Raw genomic sequence first — 23,898 nt, forward strand, 5'->3', positions numbered from 1 at the left:
GAAAGAACAAAAGGCTAAAGACACAGACCAGTCACACTCTGTTTGTTTAAAATGTGTGATCCCAGAAAAACTGAAGGCTGTTTCTAGCTAGAAATCCAAGCTAGAAAGCAATGGCAGCTGGCTGACAATCCAGAATTTAGTACCAGACCAACAAAGAGCTGAACAAGTGTTCTTCCTAATAGCAAGAAAGCCAGGAATGGAAGCACACAGCTTTTGCACTCCAAGCTTTACCTTGAATTCCTGTGCTCAAAAGCCACGTGCTTTTGGGCTTCCCTAACTCAGCTTTAAAGTCGTTGATGCATTCTGAATTTGCTAAAGATCTTGACATCATTACCACTATCCTGTGTCACGTCCTTTCCTTGGGTTTTGCCTCTAAAAAATCCAGCTTCTCTTTGTTGACTATATAGGAAGCTTGGTAAAAGGAGTCTTCCAGTGAAGATGCCTGCACAAGGTGGGTAAAGCCAAGCAGTGACAACATTTCTTCTGCCCCCCTCCCCACTTTTACCCTGTTTTTCCCTTCCTGGATAATGAGACAATTTTCTTTGGCAAAGCAAACTGTGACCAACACAAAAACAACTGCCAGCCTGAATTAAGAGTGAGTCTGCACTTCTGAATCAGGATGAGCATATTAGCCGTTTCCTGGCTTCACACTGAAGCAGGAGCAAGAGAGTGTCCTCCATCCCATCTCCAGGCCCCCAGGGGCAGGTGAGCCCAGTCTGGCAGCTGGATGGGAAGCCCCCAGTGCTGCAGTGAGCACCACGCTGCACATGATATCTGCTGGTCAAGTAAGGTACAACCATGGTAATTTGTAATTCTCTTGGGCGTATTTTCATAGCTGTCCCCTTTGACATATGTATTTAACGGGCTGCACACGCGTGCATACTCTCACTGGCACCCAAGTACAAAGAGCTGATTACACACAGCTTTCCTTACAGATCTGATAATCTGGATAATTTATTCAGGTTGGCAAAGTTTGAGTGTTTTTCCATTTCTTCTGCAGAAGGGGAGAAATGTGACTGTTGCTGTGGTGATCCTTTCCTTAATATTTTTAGCCATGATCTGGCTTAAAGTCATGACTGGCTCTGGAAAGTGTTATATTATTAAGGCACAATATTAAAGTACTGGTGAATAGGCTTTTGGTTTTAATGCAATATTATATGTATGTATGTATGTATATTCATTGAAATTCAATGGAAATTGAATTTCATTTTTACAAATGAAAACATATAGATATTCCTTTATCATAAACAGGGCTGCTTGGCCTTTATTTTGTAACCTATGTTCTCCTCCATTCTGTTGGTCTAAATCTGCATAGTCAGAACCTCTGCTTGCCTGGGATATGTTTTCAGGAGGGCACATGCTTATTCAGAAACATCAATGCTGACATAAAGAGTAATTGCATGTATAATCCCTCAGGCATGTGGCTTAAAAAAAGCACCTCCTTCCTTGTTAGCGAGGTTAATGACTGCTCTGCAGAAGGGAGCAAGGTGATTTCATTTTTTCCCTTCATTCATGAGGTTGCAGAGCCAGCATTTATCTTTCTGGGGAGAGGACAGCAAATGTCAGCTCCCTGCCTGCATTTAAACCTTGATCAATGAAGCTGTTGGCAGGGAAAACTATTATGCACAGTAAGAAAAGAAGTACAAACCTTCTCCTACCAATGGAAGTGGCTGATGACAAGTTATTCCCATTTGTAGTCTGGGATGTAGACGTTCTTGCATGGCTCTATCAAAGTAAGGGTGGTAGCACCCACTCCCCCAGCCCAAATCTAAGCTCTGCCATTGTATGCTGGTGGGGGTAGAAGTCCAGCCACCAAATATCCTGTGCTTGCCTCCTTCACTTTGTATAGCTGTGTTTTAAAAGATGCAAAACTGCTTTCATTTGACTGTTTCCCTGTAACCTGCCTCATACCAAGTTCTTCCCTGGGATTAATCACAGAAAAAGGGTACCATGCTGTACAGATGAAAATAAAAACTCAACTGGGCCGGTGGAAAGCTGTCCTCTCATTTAGTCATGATTTTCTGAAAATTATTGTCTGAGATGAAATTTTGTTTGTCTAGTTTAAAATCCAGGATTAATCATTCAGGAAAGTTGACAATCCTGTTTCTCCATTTTGTATCTCCTATGAGTGTTTTCCAGCATTTAAAACAATTTCCAGATTCTTATTGTTTGAGGTGGGAGTGAACAAGGGGCTTGTTTACTTTCCATTCAGGCAAATAAAAAGTGACATTCTAAAAGGTTTTGCAGTTTCCATCATTGTAACCAAATGTGCTTGGTATATTTGAATAAACCATATTCACATATTTGTTCTTGAGATGCACTAACAGAAGCTACTACAAAACTTTCTCTTGCAATGGGATTGCAAATACAGGTGATATGAAATAAAATATTTTCTTGATTTTTAACAAGAAAACTCCTAGGATCATAAGTAGAGGAAGTACTTAACAAACAGATGTGTATTCACACACACACATTTATTATGAACTACAGTAAACATGATGACAGAATACAACAGCATGCATGTGCCTATGTCTCTTCTTTCTAACTGCTTCTCTAGAAATGTCAGGATTTTTCTGATTTCATCCACAAGTTTTCAGTAAGTGCTAGAAACTCATGCCTTTCAAAAAAGCAGTTCAATCCCCTGTGGTCTTAACACTCCCTGAATAGATGCTGGTAGATTCAGCAGCCTGTTGAGGCAGCAAATGACGTCAGAGGTGCAAAAAAAAAACAACCTGTGCCTCACTGGTGGAATTAGAACACGTCTTCCTAACACCTCTCCAGTCTTTTCCAATTGTCAACAGCCTGGTGAGGACACTTGGACTCAGCTTTCCCACTGACCCCTAGAAGCAATGCACCAGACATGGATGACACACATGTAGCTGTACCTTGCACGATACTTTGGGGATGCCTGGGATTCTACACAGTGGCTGAAGAGGAAGGGTGTGCTTGTGTTCATCTGCACAATGCCAGCAGGCCTCCCATAGTTGCAGCCAGCATGTCAGTGCTCCATGCCAATTCCCTCACCAGGTCATACAAGGCACAATCCAGCTTGTGTTCTTGATTTAGCACTGACATGGGATGTCAGGATTTGACAGCTGGTTTGTTTTCATCTTGACCCTTTCCATGCCCTATCACATACTGTGATGTCACCACTACCAAAGTAATCTGCAGGCATGCATTTATATGCATTGTATACACCTGTGTTCCTGCTCACGCTGTACCTTAGAAATAACACAATTCTGCAAAGAAAGGAAGTGGAAGCCCTGGAAACTGGGAAAAAGCATACAGGGTCAGCTGAACCTCTTTTCTGGGTCATTTTAAGAGAGTCAGACTTCACTCCACACACCCACTGTAATTTAAGCCCAGTTCCACTGTAAGAGAAAGAAACCAAAGCAAAATAGACTGAGGGATGGAGCCCAACCTGCCCAGAACTACTTTTGACCCCTTTAATTAGCCATAAATGCCACGTCTTGCTTCCCGTGCTCAGCCAAAGGTGCTGGATTTTGGCTCACTTCCCCTTAGCATGAACTAGGCCTGACTGAACTGAAGGTTCATGGGACCAGGCTAATCCTTCTACATCCCGCTCTTGCCACACTCAGCAACATTCCCATGCAAACTCTCTGCATTAAGGCAACCTTCCAACACATACTCCAAGCAATTAGAAGATTTCCTGCTTGCTGTAAGGCAGCCTTATTGTGAGTGTATATCATAACACAGTTTTTTACGTGTTATTCCACACCCGGATTGCTGCCTTTGTTGCACGGGGCTGAGCTACAGCCCCTGCGGGAGCTATGAACAGTGCATTTGCAAGCAGAATGTAGGTTTCTGTGCTATTTCTGAAGCTCTGCAATTCACTTCCTGCCTTACACGCGGACTGGGGTTTTGCTTAGATGCAGAGCTCAGATTGAGCTATCAGTCACAGTATACTTCTCTTTTTCCTGTTTTAGAAAAGGGATTTATATCTGTAAAAGATGCACTCAGCTCAAAATCCTGTGGCCTTAAATACTTTGGCTCTAGAGCGAAATATGAGAGATGAAGGTATGTGATAGAATTACGTTTGTGCTATAAAGCAAGCCTAACTTATGTCCAAATCCCAGCCTTCCTGAAGTACAGTCATCTCCTTTAGCTGTACTGGGCTTGGAATCAAATCCTCACAGAGCTTGACAAGAAGTTGTGCAGGTAAAAACAAGCTGAATTTTCTAACAGTGTATCTCCTAGAAATTTCAATGATTCCTGCTGACAGTTTAGTTTTAAGGACCAATTCTCAGACAGTAACTCATGACCCAATTCTGAAGTCAAGACTACAGTTCACAGATAATTTTCTTCATACATCCCTCAGCAATTTTGGAAGGAGAGGCTGCTAAAAGAAGGCTATAGTAAGCACAAAAGAGACAAAACCTGTTGGCCAGATACTTACACTAAATAAACTCAAGTTAGTAATAAATACAGATTTTTGGCAGCAGTTTTTGCAAACCCACAGAGGGGAGCTTAACGGCTTCTAAGTCAAGGCAGGTAAGAAGTTAGAGAGTCTTAACTAGTTACTGCCTTACCACACACCACCTGCTCACCTCCACCCCATGTGAAATAAGGCAGAAGGAAACTTGCAGTTAAAACGAGGCTGAATGCCTTCATTTCTGACTGTAATCCTCCTCCTTCCCCACTACCAAAAGGTGTTAAGATGTTATGTATCTTTAGTCAATTTGGTATCATAAAAGACACAGGGCGAGCTCAGTTTTGAAGGAGGGGAAAATAAAAATAGCAAGAACAGGATAGTTACTGTCTCACCTTTCTCCAGAGCTTAATTTTGAATTAGCTTTGTGGCTTGGCTAATTAGCCTACACATTGATATTTTAAAATGATGATTAATTGTTCCAGCTCCTTAGAATACAGGCTTAATTCTAGTAATCACAGCTGCTCATTGCTGCAGCTTGCTAATGCTTATTTAATCTTTGAGGCCTCAACTTCAAGCCTTTAAGGAGGAGTTATATACACCTCTGTTAAGGATTATGTCATTATAGCTGCACTTTCCTTCAGATGGAAAGATGCTTTAATGATCTCTCAAAGTTGTCTTCAGGGCTAATTTTCCATGACAGAGTCCAATCCTAACACAACCTAATCGCACTATTTCAAGGGAAAGTTACCCCATCCCAGGCTCCCGAGGACCCTCCTGCTTCTCTCCTGTTCATGTTTTAATAAACCCTTTCTCTGTAGCATGGTCTGACCATGAGAAAAGCAGGAAGCCTATCTTTGAGAAGCTACTTCTAGGCCAGACAGACAGCTTTCAGGTGACAGGCAGAGAACCAACAGCTCTGTCTTTCTATTGTACCATCTGTTGCATGTGATATAAAACTAGGATGTTTGATACCGGGAGGAGAGGGGTAAAACGGTCTCACACCAGGGTGTCACAGCAACTGGGTCTCTCCACCAGCAGACTGTTCAACAAGACAAGTTTGATCTGGGCTGGATCTGGGCAGAAGACTACATTTCTATCAAGTTAGTCGTAGGACTTGAGATACAGGTAATATCTGCTCTAGCAAAAAAGTTGTCATTGCCATTTCCAACCTCACAGTCTTTTCACATTTGAACCATATCTGAATGGTACCTGTGGCACCAGCACTCTGCATTGTGTGGCCACTATGTCTACAAACACTCCTGGGGATCTTTCTGTTAGGTTAGCTGTAGTGTCAGAGTCTAGTCTAAAAAGAAACAAGTGCCATGGTCCCCTGGCATTCGTGACAGACTTTTTGAGGCAGGTCTTATAACAGTTATGAATGACTGCAATTGCTTCTGACTCCTTAAAAAAAAAGAAGGGTCTGATTCTCCCCCCCCCCCCCCTCGCCTGTACAATCCAATGGATAGTACTGAAGACTGTGGCATTCCTCCAAATGTATATGACCAGCAACAAAATCTGGCCAGATGACTTCAGGAACAGTTTTCCTAGTGGTATGTCTGTGCTGTGACCTACTAGGGGGAACAGGAAATCTCCCTACACTCTTTCGGTACAGCACACCCATTACACAACCCTAGACAGATGCATGGGACAGTACTGCACTAAAACTATGCACTACAGACAAGGTGTCAGAGGTAGGGAAGTAGTAGTGGAGAATAACAATTTCCATTTTTTGGTCCTCTGGCTGATGTACTGTCGGCACTGAACTTTCCTTACTCAAGGAGAGGACCCACAACCAATACATTGCTGACCTCCCAGAAAGGTGTCCTTTGGAGCAGAGCATGGCGGGAACCAGCCCATGTCCAACTGTCCTGTCACCATTCTGCCAGCATAGTGTTTTAAATGGTAAGGTCTTAATGTGCTGTGTGCCCAAGTCTTCCCTGCAAAGGCACAATGCTGTTTATAACTATCATTTCACCAGGCATTTGTCTATCTGCGCTGAAAAAATACATGGCACAGTCCCTCAAGGAGTTCAGTTTGGATCTGATGAGATATATCAGTGATGGTGCAGTAGTTCTCCTAGCATTTTGTAAGACCTTTGCTGTTGCTAGAGCATTGCCTGGTTTACATTTAACCAATGATCCCTTCATTCATTTCTTTGGTACCACATCGTTCTTGTATTTTAAAATATTCTATGATATACCTGGGTAGTGTTTTTATGCAAGCACATGCCCTTGTCTATTAACTTTGTTTCAGCCTGAGGTGTTAAGTTTTTCCTAGCATAGCTTTGGTCTCACTACAAAAAGACCTCACATATCCAAACCTAAAGGCTGCAGTATTTCAGTGCTGTTTGAAGTCATTGTGTCTGTAACGTCATCCCTCCAAGCATCTGACAAAGGGTGTAGCATATACATCATTTTTTAAGCTGCACACCAGTTAGGGAAAAAAAGACACTACATGGGAAGTGGTGATGTTGTGAATTGGATTTATAACATTTAAAGAACCAACAACTGGACTGGTACTGTGACATGCCCACAAATTCAGATGCTAACTTCTCATGAGAGGGAGAAGTTTCCTTGAGTGCTGAAAATTGAATCTGTTTAGAGAACTCCTAAGTTTTTGCCAGCCTGACAAACAATAAACTTTTGACAAACAAGGAGTTACTGGATTTGTCAAAAATGTAATGGAAATCTGAGTTATCCTGGGAGCTACAACATGTAACGGTGAGCTTCAGCCTAACAGCAAATGAAGAATCTGGCCTAAATATCTAAAAATCCATAAAGACAAGAGTAGTCTGGTCAGACTGTGGATGCTATACTATGAACCCACAGCAGAGACAGCCATTTAACAATGCGGTTTTGGGAACCGCAAAGCCACATTCCCTGCCTTGGGATGCCCAAGTACATTGAAATAGATTGGCTTTTGACCCCCTCTAAGCTTTCAAAAGAATGGGGGGATCTCAACTATGCCCCTCTATAATGAAAATGAACAAAACATAAAAAACAAAGCAAGTACATTTGGACTGAGATGCAATTTTGTTTCAATAGGGAGCAGAGCACAGTATGGTTCGGCTGCAAATAAAACCTAATTGCTCTTAACAGCATCCTGCAAAGCTGCTAAGGACCTATACATGGACAGCAGGATCAATATAAGCTAAACTTGCATTTCATAGCTGGAATCAGAACCACTTCATACTGATGAAATAATAAAACAGCAAAAGAACAATGAGACACTCTGGCACATGTGTACATTTTCTAAACCCGTACACAATGAAGGCTTTAGCAATGCAGAACTCAAACCTCCCAGCTCAGTTTTATTGGCCATCATCTCACTGGATGTGGAGCAATGGCTCTGAATGCAGTAAAAGACATTCATTTCTCAAAATATTTGTCCACATAACTGACAAATTTATTATTGTTATAAAAAAGGACAAAATTTTGAAATCCTCAAAGTGCCTGACTTGTAATGCTGCCAAATATGTTTCTCTTTATATTAGCTCTCTTTACATTAGCACTCAGGGATCACTATGCTTAAACCACCCTCGTCTACTTTTTCCACTCATATAGATGCAGCTGATGTTGGATCACCAGCCATCTCAGTTCCAAGGTAACAGCTTAGGACCAGAGCAATCAGATATACTGAGGGGCTGTTTCCAAATTAGAAAGGAAACTGCTAGACATCCCCAGCATAGCCTCCCACTGACCTGTTTCGGTATGGTGTGAACCCTGTGAAAATCTTGTGGCTACCCCACCTCCCTGGTTGAGAATTATAGACACTCCTCTCAGTTTGCAGATTGGGTGCAAGAGTAGATAAATTCAGAAATTCAAATAATGATCAAAGAACTCACAAGTGTTACCTAGAGCTCCTGAATGAATGTATTTTTCAACAGGCTTTGCACACCTTCCACCTCCATGGAAAGGTGAATGAAATGGCAAGCACAACACGTTCCAGGTGGTAACTGTCTGAAGAGGTCATAGGCAAACAAAAAACCCGCAAAACAATGCACAAATTAAGGGAGCATCAAGGTGCTTGGTTAGCCAAATTTTGCTTACCCCAGGGAGAAATACTGTCTTCCCTTCATATTGGAATCCCTGTGAAGAGAGTAGGATCTTGGAGCCAGAGACCACTGCTTTCTCCTAGGGCTGTTCAGCTCTTTGGACCTCAGCACAATGACCCAGATCCCAACACCGCATTACCCTGAATTTATCTTTGATATCTTGTCTCTCTCTTTCATGAAGTCATTTTAGGACTAATACAAAACAAAAACATGGTTCCCCTCAGCTGAACATGCCTAAACTTCCCTTCTGGAATAAGGCTTCTTCAGGAAGGCTGGACCCATTTCCTTCTCTGACTTTGCTGATTCTGCTAGCCCTTTGACTAGCTCTTACACCCTGTCCTCTGGGATAGTCAAGCTTCAGCAGGCAGTGCTATCACAGCAAATGACATTAACCCAGCCACATCCACACATGACATTTTACCTTACACAGCCTGAAGTAAGGATCTGTCATCTTTATGTCTATTTATCTGAACCCAGGACACCCATTTTCACTGGCACCCTCTTTTTTTTTTTGCTTTCTTTGTCACATACTCAGACCGAGACCCAGCAAGCTAGGGCTGGATAATTCTCCTCTCACCATAGCCACCTAGGAATTTGATATAGCCTAAATCAAATCAGTTGTCTATGATTTCTCTGCAGTAAATGAAGAGAGATGAATCCAGAGGGTTGCTCAGCTCACTGTATTTGGAGAGCAGGAGATTGGGCAACATGCTTTTAGATGAGAAGCTGAACATTTAGATAGCTACAGTTTGGCAGTGCCACTCTTTGAGCATGAATAATAAAGATTTGAAAGACAGACACCAACTGACTGATGGAAAGGTTCACTCCTTCGGAAACCCAGATGTCCTCTCCTTTACACTACCATCTTCAAGCTGAGGGGTGGGAATGGTAATTTCTGGTGTCCCCAGGAGGTTGTCAAGACCATAAAGGGCATGTTCAGCACTGATCTGTGGAGCTGATTTCATTTCTGTGCAACACTAGGCTCAATGTTAGGTTATCATTTGGGTCAAAGCCAAAAATGTTTCTTTCAAACTTCTAGGTTAAACCTAGTTCTCCAGGATCCTCAGCCTCCATTTAAGGCAAGGAAAACAAAGGAAACTGTTCCTTTGAAACTACTAATGACTGAAGCCTTTAAATTCTTTTTCTGTTAGCCATTAATTTCTACCCCTGTGAGCCTCAGAGCTTGCTGCTTTATCTTCTAAGCCTTAGAAGCCTTGTTTTCCTCAAGGACACCTTGGATGTATGAATATTTCTTTCTTTGCTCACCATGTCCTTCCAATTTTTTTTCAGAATCAGGAAGTCATTACAGCACCAGTTGATTCCCTCTCCTTGCCAAGTGAACCTTGATTTTGGAAAGTGTTTTCTGTATGCAGGGAATCCTTTCTTAATTATTTCCCAAGTAATACAGAATGCCAATTTTAAGAACTAAATCTTTATATATGCTTACAAAACATAACATTAATAAAAAGAGATAAATCTAGATTGATCTTCCCACCCCAATCTTCAAAACAACAACAACAACAAAAATATCATTATTCAGTGAAAAGATTGCCTCCTTTGTAAATTAACAAATTCACCTTTTCTTGAGCCTGATTCTCCTTAATGTTCACATATATACTTTCCTCTTTGCCTCAATTCTTCTCTCTCTTCCCATTATCATTAGGAGTCTATTTTTACTAGGAATGTAAATGGGAATCTTGAAGACTTTACTGATGCCCACATCTATAGTCTCATTTTTCCTTTATGTCCTTCCTTATGAGACTGACCTAAGAAATGCACAATCAAGTTAGAGGCTGCATAACTTTATTGACAGCAAGTCCTAATTTAAAACACAAAAGAATTCAACCTCTTCTCCTGATTTCTAAACAGATATTCTTTCAGTTTTGGATATGACCTGATAATAGAGTTAAAAGTTATTTCAAGTCTCTCAGTTCTCCTTGCCAATTTGTACAGCATTTCAGGCAGACATTGTCCAAAATACTGTTCAAAATATCTTCTTCTGGTTGTTGAGACAAACCCCAAACAAACCAATTACTGTCTAGCCCACTGAGCAAACATGAAAAAGAGTCTGTATGACAGACCACCAAAATATGTTGTCAGACTACCCATACTGCCAGGGAAAGAATAAGTGCTGAAATGATGAACAAATGCCAGGCTGAGATACCATACGTGGTCTTTAGTAGAATCACGCTACCACTCATAAAGTGAAGAAAGAAAGGTTGCCCTTGTGAACCTCACTGATGTGCTGCGGAAAGCAACGATAAAGCAAAGGGCAGAGCCTGGCCACATGTGTGAGAACGATGGGAGCCCACTTGACCTAGAAGAGTGAGGCATTTCCTACTGCTGCATGTGATCAACTGTGAAAGACAGCCATGGAAGAGGATTTCTAGTGAGAAATCCTTGCGTTTACTAGAAGACTTGAAAGAGAACCAGCCCTTAGTGGGCTCATAATATTGTCAAAGAGTTGGAGGGAGAGTCTGTCGGGGGGGTTGGATAGGGAAAGAAAAAGAAGAGAAACTAAGAAATTCATGAATAGTCCATTTATCCCCAGCTTAAAAGCCCATCTTGCATATTGTTCCAGATCAAAAACCCAAACCTGCTTCCAGTGAATTCAGTGAGAGCCAAGGATCAGGGTCTATTCCAGTTAAGCATTTTACATCCTCAGAGGGATACTTGGAATATCAGCAAACATACAAGTTTCCAGTTCCTTTAAGCACACAAATGGCTGTGCTCTTTTAGACTATAAATATTTTAAAACTGTTGATTCTTGCACTTTGTTCTTACCTTTATTGTCTTCAGAAGCTAAAATATAACAATCATTACCTGCACTTATTTAATTAATTTAAAAACTCATCAGCTTGTCTAGCCAACACAGGTTCTCACATGGATGAAGCTATATTCTTTGGTCATTCTTGTGCTGGTTCTCAGATTTAATTCTTTTGTGTTTATAAGTAGGACTTGCTGTCAATGAAGATGTGCAGCCTCTAAATTGACTGTGCATTATCCAAGGCACAGGATGAGCAGCATCCTGCATCTGAGACCTGTCCTGATCTTCCTGAGACAGCAAGGTATAGCAAGGCAGTGGTATCTGCATGGAAGATCCTCACACAAAAGGATCCTCATGACAAAACCAGTAGGAGATAAAAACAGGAAGAGAAGCAGAGCCCCGTGGCTCTTCTTCCAACAGAGTCCGTTTCAGAAACACAGGAAGAAGCCCAGCCTGAGGTTTAGCTAGGAAGGTCATGGGCAAATACTTGCCAGTTTCTGACATCTGCTTACATGCAGGGCAACCTCTGAAAACTACAGAGTTGCTCTTCATGATGAAACCCCCCACAAAAGCTCTCAAGGCTTACATTTTGTCCGAAGGCCTAGATTTCGTTCAAGGAAGAACAAAACAAAACACAAAACCAACCAACCAAAAGAAACCACCACAAAACTTTTTAAACAACTTTTCAAAGTCAAAAATTCCAAATATTTCATGAAACAAAATCCTCTATAAATATTTCATTTGAATGGTTTTTTTTTTGAAAGCCCAAAAGGACTGTTTGGATAAAGTCATTATGTTTTTGACTTTTACATAAATGAATGGAATATATCTGAAATGAAATTGTCAATAGAGCCAATACATTTTTCTGTAAAACATTTCAATTTGTCACATGAATACTGCAACAGAAAGTTTTCCATCTGGGAGATATACAAGTGGGCATCAGAAAAAGGGATTTTCTGTAACACAATTCAGAGTATTATTTAATGAAAAAAAAGTATTATGAACTTAGATATAGCAGTCAGACACACACTTTTCACCAAAAGGCAGCAAAAACTAGGTCACATGCTCTACCTGTGTCTCCTCCTGAGTGTTCTTTGAGGTGATAAGGAGGTGCAGGAAGGTTACAGCTTTCCTGATAGGCTGGCCTCAATCCTGAATCCACATAATTTATGAGAGCTGAGTCTTATAGGCTAAAAAAGGATGCACAGCAAATAAAGGCTGGACACCTCATCTTACCCTCTCCAGGAGCTTTCATTCCAAGTCACAACATCAATACTAAGTTGTGAGAGACAAATTCACAACAGTTTTAAAGACTCCTAGACAAAAAGGTTGTGGAGGAAATTGCTAACCCTGGAAAAGACACAGCCTATATGAAATTAAATAAAAATAAAAAAGAGAGAACTCAATGTATTGCTCTGAGCTTTGCCAGAACAAATTCATACCATCTTCAACCACTCTATTGATAAAAAAACCCAGGAAGATAATCAAGTCATCTCACTAAAGAAGAAAGTAACTCAGTGAGATTTAGAACAGCCTTTGCCCCAAACATATTTTCTTAAAATATTTTCCTGCAGATAAAAGGAATTCACCTCATAGAGCTTTACTTCCACTTCTTGGGCAAATGTTTGTAAACCAGAGAGGAAAATAGCCAGTAACAGTCCCTTGCAGAATTGAACTCTTTCGTTGTATATTACATGATCCTTGCTACCATGTGAAAATGATGTCCATACCCTTAGCTGTGATCACAACACAACAAATTGCAGGTTTTTAATACCTGAATCAATCCTGTGGCTTCCCCTCTCCTCTGTCTAGTCATCCATCTCTCTGTGATTTATAGGATAACACTTCACAGTTCTACAGGTAAATCCAAGTAATAGCAGTTTATAAATCAACGTAGTAAAGTTTCCCCCCTTTTTGCTCTAAATGAACTGCCTACCCTAAAGCCAAATAATTGGTAGTTTTTTCAGTTTCCTCTTCTCCCATTCTACCAACACCAAAATAAGTGCTCTGTGACAAAGGATACAGGGGAATTTCAGGTCTTGCAGGGAGCAGAAAGGACTTAGTCAAAATCTTGAGGCTTCAATTTAGTACCATGTGGTTACTTAACTTTTTCTGGGATTTTATGGTCACTTTTTAACTCCAAAAATTAGGACTTCTAACTAAAGCATTTGTCTTTATAAACAGATAAAACAAGTTCCTACGTATTTTCCAAATCTGTCTAAAATAGTTCTCAATTACTTCTACTGAGTTATGTTCTAGGAAAATCCATGTAGCTTATAAACTGTACAACTGGCAAAACCACAGCCCAAGTAATACACAAAATCCTACACCAGCTACAGCACCATGCAGTCCCTGAGTGACTGATCATGTTTGCATGCACATACACCCACAGGATAAAAGTACTCCAGCTCCAGCATCAATACTCTTTCCATACAGATCACATACAAATGCACAGCTGGTAACTAAACACACAGTGGCCATGGCTTGGTTTCTCTTTCAGAGTCCTCCTGAGAAATGCCTAGGTGATAGTACTGCTCATGGTGCCTCAGGAGCTCAGGGCACCCTGAGCAGAGCACCCAAAGAAAGGCAGTCACCTTCCTATCTCAGTGGATGCTGCCTATTCCATAAGTCTGCAAGACCTTGCTGCACACATGAGGAAAAAAACCAGCTGTCATACCCCCTAATTGGGGCCACCAAGGAAAAACTACAGGGAACTCGACAGCTCCAGGGACACAGACAGACATTCTTCAGTTGCTTCTCACACAGCCAGCCCTTCAGTAGGACTGTAATGCCCAGAAGAGACCTCAAATACAGCACCAAAAAGAGAACTGAAATGTTGCCCAAGGCAGGTTATTTAGTGAGATGCAAGGTCAGGAAAATCAGCAGTAGCAAATGGTAGCGAATGGGAGAAGTTCGTAAGATCAGGTTCCCTGTAGCTGTGCATGTCTCCCTGGCTTACGGTCAAATGAAATTTTCTAAGTGGAAATTCCATTAGAATACTTCTGCTTTTTCCTTGTTTCTAACTGCAAGGTTTATTGCTCAAGGGATCAACAAATCCAGCAGATCCACTGTAAATCTAGTTAGCACAGCAGCAACCATTATGAATAAGATGAAATTTTATTGGAAATTCCTATCACATTTCCAAAATCTGTGGGTGAAACTACAGGCATCTATTTACAATGTTCAGATTTGCATTCAAATGATCCAACTTCACCACTGTGAATTTTTTGCTTGTATCTTCAGGTTTGGACTGGAGTTCACAGAGATCACCTTCATTGAAGCCAGGTAGCCAGCCTGCCAGAGCCAGAAATCAGAACAGGCTTCAGTGATGACACAACGCAACTGAATCTTGACCTCAGGGCAACAAAATTTTCTGGTATAGCTACAGATCTGTGAAATGAGCAATTACACAAGAGTTCTCAGAGCTCAGGGCCGGTTAAAGGGAAAACACAGAGGTATCTTCCAGAAGTGCACCAGCCCTCTACCCTTACTGGGATGCCAAACAAGAACTTTGACATCAGCTGATATCCTCTTGTGCAGCTGGACTGACTGCTTAATTTCTTCATCATTCATTGAGCGCTTTGCCCTTTAGGATGTGGGGGAAGGAGACTGTGGATAGGTGTGAGAGTGTGTGTGTGATGAAAGTGGGGATCATTTCCAAGAAAGAGAGAGATGTTTGCCAGGTTTGTTTTTTTTTTAAAACCTCTTCCTTAATAGTTCCTCTTCCAATAGTTACAGTTTTCTCTCTTTATTTTGATCATATCAGCATAGTACTGAAATGTCACCACTTTGGCATTGAAATTCTCTTCAGAATGGAGAGGTGATGGTGAGCGTGTTGCCCATGATTTCAGTTCACCCCTTTGAATGCTTCTTATTCCAAGCTCCATTATCCATTTAGTTTTGAGTATTTCTGCTTCCTGCATCCCCTCTTATGTCTGCAAAAATGAGCATCCTCAGCTGTGTCTGAGACACATCAAGAAATCTGTGTTTAAAGCACAGGAGGTTTGCTCAGGTTTTGGGGTGTCTAAATATTGACTAAGAATAACAGCAAAATTGGAAGTCACCTTCAAGTCACCAAGCAGCTCAGACTCATAATTTTATCAGTCTCTCTCATGGCACTCCACCACTGACAGGATGAAGAGTCCAACTATCTTCAGCTGCTGCTTGTACAGAAGATGTTTCATACCTTTGAAGAGCTTAATCTTCATGATTCATATGAAATGTCTCCATACTTTTCCTATTCCTCCCCAAAGACTCCTTTTGTGAGCCCTACAAGCTACTACATGAGTATTTCTCTCACCACTTCCAATGTTTCTCTCGGGCAGTTTCCCAGAGTCCTACATCAGTAGTGTCTAGCAAGCCCTAACAGCTACCATTCAGGCAAGGATACATTTGAAGACTGTATCCCTTCAATTACACTATTTCAGAGCAGGCAGAGACAGCGTTATATCATAGATCCCCCACATGCAATGAGGTAGATTAACTGACCTGAGCTACTCTTTTTCTTGTCTTCCAGTCAAACTCCAGCTCTGCTCATTTCAGCCATCTTTTGAGCTGCAACTACCTCAAAGGACGTGTTGCTGGCAGCAAACTCCTCTCCAGATTACACCTGAAGTGTGGCTCTCCATTTCCCATCAGTGTCTAAGAAGATCCTTTGAACCACTCACTCTCCTCTGGAGGGTTTCAGGCACTCCTGTGATTTTCCAGCCACTGTATGCTCTGAACAGAGAAATTTCAAAAGACACATAGAAATAAGGAAGTGCTGATTTACAGGTACTCTAAAGCAGGAAAAGTAGGAGTATTTCTTTAGCCCACTACTGAAGCATCTCTCTCTTGCTTCAGGATGAACATGCCATTTTAAATCTCACATTTTGAGTCCATGAGTGTGTCAGAAATTCCTTCCTGATCTTCAGGGCAATGGCTATCTGCTTGCTGCTCTGTTACAAGCCACACATTATTCTCTGATGTCATTAGTCTGCAGAAAATCCTTTTCACACCCCTGATTCCTGTGAGATCAAGTCCCAATCCAGGCTGTGTCCGTAAACCCTCATCCTGAAAAAAAAGCACACTGAAGAAGTGAATACACAGTTTGGGTTTCAAAGAGCCTAATTTAGGACATTCCATTACCATACATGTAATGTTACTGATATCTTGGTATAACTTAAAAGTAAATGCATGTAGAATGAATAAAAACACAGTAAAAAAAAAAAAAAAGGATGTCATATCTAAATATCTTCATACCCTTTACCTGAAATCCAAGCAATTTTTGTTTTTCCAAGAAATACATAATATTTAGCTTTTCTTTTGAAGTTCAAACAAATGCATTAGAAATAACAGAATTCCCTGTGGAATTAATATTTCAGTTCCTAAGAAGCCCGGGTTATAAATTTTGTATCTCTGTTTTGCTCGGTTTTCTAATAAGACCAGGTACTATTTAGGTAAGATATTGGATAATAAACAACTTTTGCAAAATAAATTATTAATATAACAGTAGTTGAGCAATTGATAATGATTGTGAGGCCTTTTGAAGGTAACTGAATTTTATATAGCAATCTCTATGCAAAGTAACAGTAAAAAACCAAACATGGCAAACATTTTTATCCCTTCAACTGCTCAATTTTCCAGAAATATTGCCAAATTAGCATTACCCGGTTCTTCAGAATTAGTATAAACAAGCTTTCGCAAAAACTTCTAAAATATAGAAAAATTTCCTTTTGCTTTCTCGGAAACAGAACTCAAACTAATGAAGTGAAATTCTCCTTTTTACCAGTTCCTATTTAGAGATCCTTTTGAATAGGCATCGTTCCTTCAAATGAAGCTTATTTTTCCATTTCTTATTTTCATATGTATGTATGCATGTATGTATAAAGAGGATTGAGCAGGGAAACAGCGAGGGAAAATGTCATTTAAAATAATTTTTCAAATTCAAAATTTTTTTAAGAAAGTCTTTTTTTTTACCTATTCTCAATACAAATACATGATGATATACCAAAGAAAACATTTCAAAATAACCTCTTCTCTTTTTAATTAAAAAAAAAGAAGGAAAGAAGTGACATACTATATTAACGAAGGCACTTCAGGAAAATACCTGGAATCTGCCAAAAATTTAGAATCTAAGTTAAGGAAACAGAGTCACAAAGAAAGCTACCTAGTCAGAAGCCAGGGTACAGGTGGTATGAGAGGTTAAGAAGGAGGATATGAGAAGGTATGGAGACTTTCTGCCTATGCTAGCACCAGTAACACCTAGTCCCACATGTAACCTAGCTGAGCTCAACCTTTCAGACAAGGGCTACGTTTGCTCTTGGAAGCACAATGGCTTCTGAAAAAAGACTAATATGCCTTTTGAATCGCATGGTGCTAGTTAGAGTTGTGGAAAGCCTATTATGGCTACAGCTGTGGTTAATGTTGCACAGTCAACACCCAAAACAGACGTGCACAAAGGTACCTGTGCTCTGGAGAGGCATAGCAGCACCAGTAATACATTTATTGAGTCAGTAGTGGGGTGCTGCCTAAGAGGACTTGACAAATGGTGCTTCAAAATTATTATTTAAGACACAAGTGTTTCCACAGAATTCCAAAACCCTGGCCACCTCCTTTCACCACCTGCTTGCTTTCTTACAGCTCTTAGAGCTAAACAACTTTTCTACCTGAGATTTTATAAAAATGACTATCGATCACAAGAGGTGATAGAGGTCTGGGTTTTTTTTCTTTCAACCAACCATCGCAGTAATTTTTCTCCATCTGCACAGCACTGTGATATTAAGCAATGCTTTCTTGCAAATTGTGACGGTTGCATTTTTTGCCTAATCTTTGAAGCCTGTTATTTTCTTCACTAAAGTGCCAAGAGATGCAATTTCTTTAGAGATGACTGTTTCCATTAACACAATATTATCTGCTCAGCCAAAGACCTCTCCCTACAAGGCTCGACTTAACAAGCACCATTTGTATGAATCACCTGGAGGCTCTTAGTAACAAACCATATTAATAAATTCACCCCTTGACTACCGGTTTAATACGTATTTACATGAGATGTGAGAAAGAGAACACCAACCTGACCTATTACATAAACATATTTTCCTCACGTGGACCTCCAAGTGGGATTGTTACTGCCATTACAGCCAGCACTATTCAAAAGAGGTGTTCGAAGAAGCATTTCAGTGGTCAGCATTGGGACTTTGGGCTATTATCTTATTATCAGTCTAAGAACTGACCTAATGGTGCTTCCCTAGCTAGTTACAATTTTCTGGAAAAGCAAGAAATACTCTTTTTAGACTTCATACAAGACGAGAAAATTGAACAGGATATGCTGAGGCATCTCAGATGTAAAATTGATAAATGGCAATAAATGCGTTTCTAAATTTGTCTCCTCAGAGAAAATGTCTCTACTTTAAATCTGCTTCTCTCAAAATGATTTATACCCTTCATCTTCAATGGTGCCAAGATCTTTAAAAGATCTGAGACTTGAATTAGAAACTAGACACCATTGAATAGTGGCTATTTGATAGAGCAATGCTGCATGATAATTGTTTGGAGATATACTTAGACCTTCCATGGTTTGTACTACTTAGAGATACACTGCCATGGTGGAACAAGATCTTGAGAAGGATAGTAATTGTTATCTGCCTTCACAGGTCAGTAAATGCTGGGATTGCAAAAGTCTGCTTTGGAACATGTACAGGGCATTTGCCTCTAACTTGTTCCAGAAGCGCTGCAATCCATCTTCACATCTCTCATCCCCTGGAACTAACTCACATTCCAGTTATGGCCAGAACTCTTTATGCAAGCTATTCATATGAGATTACCAAAAGTATTATCAAGAGATACTATAATTCAGCCCTGAATGTATTGACTCCACCAACTAGGAATCATCCCATTATTACTGTGCTAATAGCAGTCTTCATTATGACAGCTATAACATAATTTGCCTTCACTCTATTTCAGCATTATGCTGAAAGTGGGCTGGATAACCAAAATGGGAATTTGAGCAGGACTTGAGGCTTACCATAAGAGTAAGAGTTAGAAGACAGAATGTTTCATAGAGAAAAATCTTTGGTTTTGTATGTCTAGCATATCAACAAATACTTCAGCAAAGGCTACAGATTCACATTAAGACAAACCCCATGTTTGTTTAGAAAGACAGGCAGTACATAGTTTTTAAGAATTCACCCTTTTTCTCACAGAAATAGTGTAAAGTGCTTCTGAGAAACTGCAAAAAAAAGCCCAGCACAGCAGATTAAGAGGAAAGCTGTGCAGAGGCAGGGTGTTGTACCACCCAGGGAGATCTTGGGTACACATCAAATGAGCCCGACCTTCAGTGTGTGGGTGTGCTGAGATTTGAAGAGGTTTCCAGGGGAGGAGAAAGAGGAGTCTTCATTTTAAGCTAAGTGCCACATTCCGTGTATGTTTAGCAAGGTAAATTCCCAGATTTCAGGCAGCCTGCCCATGAAGCAGCTAAGGTATTTCAAAAGATACAATTCTCTCTCTCTCCATCCTGCATTTAAACTACAAGTAGCTGAGAGACTGACCTCCACTTTACTCATGGTCCTTGATACCAGCAGCATGCAGCACACAGCACAGCCAAAGACTGAAAGGTGAAAAGTAAGGTAATGAAGGAAACTGATCGCTGATTGTCACAAGGTTGGAAGGGACCTCAAAGATCATTGGTTCAATCTTTCTTCGCAAAAGCACAGTGCAGACAAGATGACTCGGTACCCTATCCAGCTGAATCTTAGAAGTGTCCAATATTGAGTAATCCACCACTTCCCTGGGGAGATTATTACAATGGCTGATTGTTCTCATTGTAAAAAATTTTCTTCCTGTGTCCAATTGGAATCTCCCCAGGAGTAATGTATGCCTATTATGCCTCATCTTTTCCATGTGACTCCTTGTAAAAAGGGAGTCTCCATCTTCTTTGTAGCCACCTTTTAAAAACTTTAGATAGGTCTCCCTTGAGCCTTCTTTTCTCAAGGCTATACAAATCCAGATCTCTCAGCCTCTCCTCATTCGACAGGCTTCCCTGTCATTTGATCATCTTTGTGGCCCATCTCTGGGCCCTCTCCAGCCTGTCTGCATCTTTTCGCATAGCAGGAACAAAAACTGAACACAGTATTCCTGACAAGCACTGAGCGGGATGATGACTTCTTTATCTCTGCTGTTGATGCCCTTGTTGATGCAACTCAGCATTCTGTTGGCTTTCTTTGCCACAGCTGCACCCTGTTCACTCATATTGAGTGTGCTGGCCACCAGGACCCCCAGGTCCCTTTCCACAGAGCTGCTTTCTAGGCACTATTAATTTATTAGCCGCACACCTAAATTCAAGAGAAGCTTGACTTTTTGGCATGCAGTCAGAGCCATGCCCAGGCTCCTGCTCGCCTTGCTCCATGGTCTCCCAGCGAACCGCCATGTCCACCTCGTGCACAGCATTTGGCCACAGTTCCTCTGCATGCATAAATGAATGCACAGGCTGAGAAACAAAGTGTGCGTGGAAATACTCAGACCTGTGGCAACATGTTGCTCTGCCAGCAGAGACAGAACACTGCAGCAAGGCTGTGAAAATCATTCTGTGAGCATCCTTCCAGAGCACAGGGAAACCTAGCCCTGCCCTGCCAGGGAGACAAATGGTAAAGCACGGGTCTCAGGCTCCTCATTTTTACACTCAAAGCTGGAATGGCTTTATAGCATTATGTCACACCAAATAAAGATAGGAGCATTACTGACTTCCAATCTGAGAGCTATGAAAATGCTTGATAGAATTCTTTTTTCCCTTGTCTCAGGACCATGTAAAAGTTAAGAAAGGTAAGTGCTTTCAAGTTCTCACTGACATACAAGTTGCGTTGTAACAAGCATACCCATCTATTAAAACTACCAACTTTTCCTTCATAAAACCAAACCATATAGCCATCATTTTGCCCTCAGAAGGGAAATATTCTGTAATATTAGCCAAAAGAGACTCATGTTTCAGGTTGGCACAGAGCCGTACTTAGGTAACTTCAAAATAAAGCTGTTGTCCTAAGGTGGTAGAGACTCTGGCTCTCTTCCTCTAAGTACACATATGATCTTCTAAACAATGTTTTCTGGTTCTCATTCATGATTAACCAATGCACCTGATCCAGAATATCAGTGAGAAAATATTTGTGGCCAAACTACCTGTCACCCCAATATCCTACTTGAAAGACATGTCAGATCTGTTCTAAATCAGACTCTGCAGTAGTATTTTTTTAACTCATTTTATCACACAGACTGTGATTATCCACCAGCCCTTCTCTTACTTGTGCAAGTACACACACAACTTCTAGGTTTCCCTTTACCTCAAACTCAAAGGTTTCAGGCAGCAGCTGATTTATTGTCAAGAAGATGTAGTATTTCACAGGCAGTGTTCAGGTGGGAATCAAACCAGTAACAATGCTGAGTTACATCATCATTCAGACCTCATCCCTTTCCCCATGGGGATGGTCTTGGAAATACAGAAGTAACAGTGGGGAAGGTCCCAACCCTGCAGAGCTTCTCAAGAATATACGCAGTGCTCCACCAACTCCACCAACTCCTCCATTTCTCTGAGGGTTGTTTCCCCCTAACCTAGCACTTTGGTACCTCTATTTCCACATGCATTTTGGTCCCCCACCTCAAAGATGAGTACTGTTCTAGCAAAGGCTAGTACTGATTCCTGGAACCGCATGCCAAGGATGGGACAGCACCCAAGAATGTAGCCTCCTCCACCCTCTCCACTAGTCACTAGTCCATGCCTGCAGTAACCAGGTAACCAAGCAACACAGTTGTGTCACAGCTTTTCCAAGAATGTGTAGAAAAACTGCCCGCAGAGAAACCCCTGTACTTAAAGCATGTGAAAAAATTGTACTTCTACCTGCCAACAGCAGTATGCTAAAATCTGGACTGAGACATCTTGATAAACACTGAATTGGTCTATTTTAACAGCTGTAAAAAGAAAAGCTATTAAAAACCTTAGTCTAAATAAGTGTCAAGAGACATAAAACATGGGAAAAAAACATTTAAAATTCAACAATTAAAAATTACATTTGTTGTCTTGCATCTTCATTGAACAATTACTCGGAAACTTCCAAAAGTTTAGACTGTAATATGAATTTAAGAACCACTTAATGACTTGGCTCCAGCTGAATGTACTGTCATTATGTAAATTTGTCTTCATCTGTCCTGAGTAAGTAACAGTTATTGCTATTTACCACTGTTAGGAGGAACAACTCCTAGGAGGGTCCCCTGTAAAACAGACATGCCAGCTGAACATACTGTCCTCCCCTCACATTGAACGCAGGCTGTTCGACAGGGTCCTTCTCTAATGGCCACAAAATGTTCAATCTGATACTCTGGTTATCTAGAAAAAATCCCATACTCAAAAAAAAATCTCACACCCGAAACAATGGCCCCAGTTGAAGCAAAAGAAACTTCTCCAAACCTGACATCACTGTCAGTAAAGACGATAAAGCAGACAGATATTTTAAAGGCTAAGAAAGAGTTAATCCTCATAAATCTCATTAAAAACCAAGATTTACCTACAAGGAGATAAATCACCAGGAAAATTGAAGATTTCAGTCCAGACCTTATGTCTCGTTGCTCTCACACAGGATAAGCCACAGACCATGAAGGACAGCTCACCTGCATGGACAGGCACTCTTGGCAGCTCTCTCTGCAGGAGGAAATGTGCTATAGCTTCCACAACACTGTTATTCGACACAATGATATTACTCAAAATGAGGTGAAACATGGATAATACAGTACGGGATGAAGGCCCTGTGTTAAACTGCCCAACAATGGAAACACCTTCTGCTCTGTTTGCAGAGTGCCATGTAATTTAGAGTCACTGTTGTGAGTTCTTTGTGAGAATATTAATGTCCCCATTTCTCAGTAAGAAATACTAGAATCATTGCTACCATCTGAAACTGTAGATGACAGGCTGAAAAGAAAGGGGGGTCACTGCAAGGACGTTATTTCCTGGTTCAGAGCTGAGTGTAATAACCCTTTTCTTACGCATTTATTGAAATGGGCCATATTCACCCCAAACTCAACACTCCGGCTGAGTGCCCTATTCACATCTATTCGTCAAAACCTATTGTTTTCTTTATTCATATTTGAAAGTGAAGAAAGCTGATTTAAGAAAAGTATTTTGTACATTTTTTAAAATATATTTGTATTTAAAAAAATTTCGAAGGACACAGACTTTTATTGGAAAAGAAAGTTTTGTTTGAAAACTTAAGATCTTTATCCAGAAACTGCTTTTCTAGCATAAAATAAAGTAAGAACAGAAATAGCTGTTCAGGTAAAGCATAGCTAAGCATGAATCGAGCCCCAGCATTATGGTTTTTTCTTTGCTTTAGTAAGGTGACAGTTTCAGAATCTCATTTGCTTCTGGGCACCTCGATCAACTTCATCAGCCAATACAAGGGGGTTTTGTGTTTCTGGTCAGACATTTCTCTCAGTGAGCAGAATATTACTTAACACAATTCTACCATTTCTGCATGCTTGGCTAGTGTGATAATGGCTACAAATTTGAGAGTGTTATCAGCAACAATGTTCTGCGCTTCTGCAGTGTCACTGGCTCCAGGTGATTAAATTTGGCCACAAGCTCTTGCTAAATGAAGGAGTAAATTTTTTCTTTAGCTTTTTAATTCCAGCTGTAACCATGTGGTCACGAAATGGGAAAGCTAATCAGCT

The 23,898-nt window shown here is 40.7% G+C and overlaps 1 long non-coding RNA gene across 1 annotated transcript in view; it reads right to left on the reverse strand.

The window, feature by feature from the left end:
• Positions 1–1,261: 1,261 nt before the first annotated feature.
• Positions 1,262–23,898, reverse strand: part of LOC133267252 (uncharacterized) — an 83,952-nt gene continuing 61,315 nt past the window's right edge. Inside the window, exon 5 of the long non-coding RNA XR_009742688.1 lies at positions 1,262–1,541. This is a non-coding gene — a long non-coding RNA (uncharacterized LOC133267252). The remainder of the gene's footprint in view (positions 1,542–23,898) is intronic.

The sequence above is a fragment of the Pezoporus flaviventris genome, unplaced genomic scaffold, assembly GCF_033815535.1.
Source record: "Pezoporus flaviventris isolate CSIRO_AGI_PZ_B2104156 unplaced genomic scaffold, CSIRO_AGI_Pfla_v1 ptg000007l, whole genome shotgun sequence".
Taxonomy (NCBI): domain Eukaryota; kingdom Metazoa; phylum Chordata; class Aves; order Psittaciformes; family Psittacidae; genus Pezoporus; species Pezoporus flaviventris.